Here is a 4,669-nt window from a genome sequence, read left to right on the forward strand (position 1 = left end):
AAAAAAAAAAAAAAAAAAAAAAATGCATGGGGTGAATTCTGCTCAGGGCCAAAAGCTGCCAATCATAAGGGGGTTCAGAGCAAGCCAGTCACAGCTACCAGAGGATTTGTAGAGGGAGCTGACAGAATGGGGCTGGCTGCACGGTGACTTTCCCTGGTAGGATCCTCTGTAACCTATTGCTGCCAGTGTGTTAAGCCAAGGGGAACTGCAAGGGAGGAAGGGAGATGGGGAAGGCCTGGGGTTGGCAAGCAGGAGAATTGCCCAAATGACTCATAAAGGACAGAGAGAAGGAAGCAAGCCATCGGTAGAGTCTATAACTAAGGAGGTCAAATAATCAGGAAAACCGAAGGAAAATGGTGTTGAAAGTGCCCAGTGGGGAAGATGATCTTGATAAATACAGAAGATGGGAAACGCCTACAGCTGTGTTTTTCTGCTCTCTCTAGCAGGATACAAAGGTGAGCCTGCCCCATTTGAAGCCCCACTGATAGAATGGACGGTTCTTGGTCACAGCCCTCTTGCATGTCACTCCTGGAGCTTGAGTGTGAAACTGAGAGGTCCAGAAAGCCAAGAAGAGGACCACCTGGAGCAAACAGGGGCCCCAGGCTTTGAAGTGCCTTCTCCCGAAACCTGCACATGACATTGACCAGAAGCCCCAGAGGCTCTGGTACTCACCGCCTGAGGGGTCTTCCCGGGGCCCTGTGGCCAGGCCCCGGTTGTAAGAGGGCAGCCTGGGTGGCTGGTCACTCGGGCCAGTCGAGTATTTCTTACGGGGAATCGTGAGATCAGGCCACCAGAATGTTTTATGGCTAACAAGCCATAAAGAAGGAAGGAGGGGGAGTTAGGGTTTATACAGACAGGAGCCAAATTTGTTTGGGACCTAGGGGTGGCCCTGGCAAAGTGAAAATGAACAAAGGGTTGAAATGGGCAAGTGGGAGGGTAGCCTAGATGAAATTGAAGCCAAGGGCATATAGCCAAAATATCCTATATACCATACTGTTGTGATTTAAAGCCAGTGAGGTTTAGTCTCGCTTACCACGGTTGTACTCAGCCCCTAACACATTACCCAACGTACCTTTAAACATTTTGGAGTGAATGAACTCTTTTTCCACCACATTCTTAGTTATACACATATTTTATGCATCTGTTCATTGCGCAGGCTCTGAAATTTCCAATGAAGCCTTTCCGTTCCCTGTCCTTACGTTAACATATTCATTAGTCGTTGTCAAGTGTCTACCAGGCACTGGGAACACGGTGGAGAGCAAAAATAGACGCGGTCCCGCCCTTCTGGAGCTTACAGGCTGTGGGAGGAGACAAACAGGATAATCAAATAATCACAGTAACAAGTGTGTAACGACAACTGGAGGAAAGTGCAGTAAAGGAACAGGACAGAGTTCTCTAAGAGCGTGTAAGGATGCCACTGGGGTGGGGTACAAAGGGAATTTCGTTTTTACCTGGACTGTTTTCTTTTGATGGGGTTCAGGACATGCTACCCCCAAATATAGCACTTTGGCCTATGGAATATTTGAAACTGAAGGAAACTGAGAATGGCATATGGAGGAGGGACTTTCTGACCTTCCTCTGAAGCAGATCACGTGAGAGGTGCCCTCCTTGTACCCGGAGGAAAGGAACCTCCTTATCTCCACGTGAGGGATGCCGAGAGGAATCTGAGCAGACCTCGCTGTTTCCCCAGTTTCCTACGCTCAGCTCATGTCCTTTCGTCCTCTCCCATTTTTCCTTAATTCTCCGCTCTTCATCCAATCGAGCATAAAAACACTCAGGTGTGACTGCCTCTTTAGGTCTTCATTCCCTTATGAAGGCTCCTACGTCACATAGAACTTACATCAAAGACATTTGTGTGCTTTTCTCTTGTTACGTCTTTTGTTACAAGGGCCCCAGCTGCAGACGTAGAAGGGTAAAGGGAAATGACCTTTTCCCTCTGTTATAGTTTCTGGCAACCACAGAGGGATGGCTGGGACACCTCACTGGCTCTGCGGCCTGTAGACAGGATCCTGGGAAAGCTAACCAAAACCAGTGAAAGGTAAGAATGTACTACCAAAGTCAGCTCTCCCGGATCTCCCTCTGTAGGGCCCAGTTGAGAGAGGAACGTAAAAAATATCTCCTTGTCCCTTCCTTTTCAAATTCAGATTAGCACGAGAAAAACATTTGTCAAAATTAATGCTTTGGATTGTGGGACTTCCCTGGTGGTCCAGTGGTTAAGACTGCACTCCCAATGCAGGGGGCCCTGGTTCGATTCCTGGTCAGGGAACTAGATCCCACACGCATGCCCCAACTAAGAAGTCCACATGCCGCAACTAAAGATCCCACGGGCTGCAACGAAGATCCCATGTGCCACAACTAAGACCAGGCACAGCCAAAATAAATAAATAAATACATAATTTTAAAAAATTATTTGGATTGTGACTCTGGTTAAATTTGGTTTGGGGGGCCCATTGGTTATTGATCTTGCTCTCCTTGTTTGCTGTCAGCTCCTGCTTTCCTGTTTGTCTTGTTTTGTGTCCTGGGGGCTTGTCTTGGCTTTCCTCCTGCCAAAGCATGAAAATTGTCAGTTCTTGCCTGTGCAGGAGGCCAACCAGCGGGTAGGGTCCCCAAGAATATGGCTGCACAGAAATGTGGGCTGCACCACATTTGCAGCTAACCATCCTACCAATTGTTCCCATCTCTCTGGGGGAAACAATGATCTTTCTTTCTTTCTTTTGGCTCTCTTTGGGAGTGGCTCCAGATCATAGGAGGACTGCATACTTGCACCCTCTGTGCGGAGGCCTCTTGTGTCCTCTGTTAAGTCATAAATAGCTTTTACTGGTTTTGGTTTTGAGTCAGTTGGCATAGGTATGACTTTGGTTTTAAAAAAGAAAAAAAGGAGGGCGTAGTCAACCCTGCCAGGAATATTTGTTGTTTATCTCAGCTGATAATAAGATATTTGAAAGAATTTTTTTCGAGGGGAGTTCCCTGGCGGCTTAGTGGTTAGGACTTGGTGATTTCATTGCCATGGCCTAGGGTCAATCCCTGGTTGGGGAACTAAGATTCCTACAAGCCGTGCCAAAAAAAAAAAATTTTTTAACGAGCTCTGTTGTCAGAACTTGGCTTGATTGGAAGCTGATATTCAGACCCTGACAGGAGCTTTTTTTTTTTTTTTGGTACGCGGGCCTCTCACTGTTGTGGCCTCTCCCGTTGCGGAGCACAGGCTCCGGACGCGCAGGCTCAGCGGCCATGGCTCACGGGCCCAGCCGCTCCACGGCCTGTGGGATCTTCCCGGACCGGGGCACGAACCCGTGTCCCCTGCATTGGCTGGCAGATTCTTAACCACTGCGCCACCAGGGAAGCCCTGTCTTCCTCCTTCTTGTTGACATGATGCTGCTGAGGATAATTGGATCATCATTGGATTCTTTGGGAAACATAAGTTCTCCCCAAACTGGCCCCTCTTCAACCTCTCCCTTGCCATTGCTTCTGCTTCTTTTTCCCCTGTGCCTTCTTTGATCTTCCATCGCTTCCCTTGAGTCCTCTGCTGCGACTCCCTTCAAGCCTCTGGCTCCTCCATGCTTCTGTCCGCCTCTGCCAGACCTTGTTATACACCAGCCCCTCAGCCGCTTGAACTTTAGGCCCCTGCTCTCAAGGGACTGAGGGTCCCCCAGAAGCAACTACCTGAGGCTGAAAAGGAAAAAGGCTAATTGCAAAAAGGCTGAATATTTTATCCACTCAGATGAGCTTTGGAGACATCCAGGCAGCCGCTAGATGTCTCCTCAGTCACTCACCTAAAGCATAGTTCTCAGCCTCCATAAGATTACCTATCAGGTCAAGTGAAAATCCCAGAAACTTGCTCCACAAATATTGATAAAAAGAATTAGCCCTCATATTGAGTAGGTAACCTCAACTTGTCCCATTTGCCAGAAACACAATTTGGTTAAAAATATAAAGAAGGTATAGGGACTTCCCTGGTGGTCCAGTGGTTAAGAATCCACCTTCCAATGCAGGGAACGTGGGTTCGATCCCTGGAACTAAGATCCCACATGCTGCGGGGTAACTAAGCCCGTGGACTCTAGAGCCTGCGCACCACAACTAGAGAGAAGCCTGTGCGTCACAACAAAGATCCTGCGTGCCGCAACTAAGACCCAACTCAGCCAAATAAATATTTTTAAAAATATATATAAAGTAGGTATAAACCAGTGAGTTTGTATTACTAAGTTTTACTGACTTATGCTTAAAATTATAAAATGAAAGCTCTAGGATCACTGCATTTGTCTGTATTTATGTGTATGTCCATGTATGTTATGTATAGGTGATATTTTTCTACCTTTGGATGGTATTACCAAATTAGTTATAAAATCCATTAAAGAAGTTCTATTTGAATTGGTTTAGAGATAAATGAGTGAGAATTATAGAAACTAACCCAATTTTTTTTTTAAGTTCACATGATCTGGGATAAATATTTGATAAATAAAGCTAGTCTTAAAATTGTTGACAGAATAAAAACGGGCATGTCTTTGGAGTTGTCAGCATTAAATATAATGCAGACATACAATTTTTTCCCACCTACGTTTATACTAAGTCAAACAAGCTTAAGTTATCTCTACTAGATACTTAAGATTATAAAACTATAAATCCAACCTAAGAACAAAATTCACAATAGAAATGAATTGCTTGATGTGTCAAG

The sequence above is a fragment of the Physeter macrocephalus genome, chromosome 14 (assembly GCF_002837175.3).
Source record: "Physeter macrocephalus isolate SW-GA chromosome 14, ASM283717v5, whole genome shotgun sequence".
Taxonomy (NCBI): domain Eukaryota; kingdom Metazoa; phylum Chordata; class Mammalia; order Artiodactyla; family Physeteridae; genus Physeter; species Physeter macrocephalus.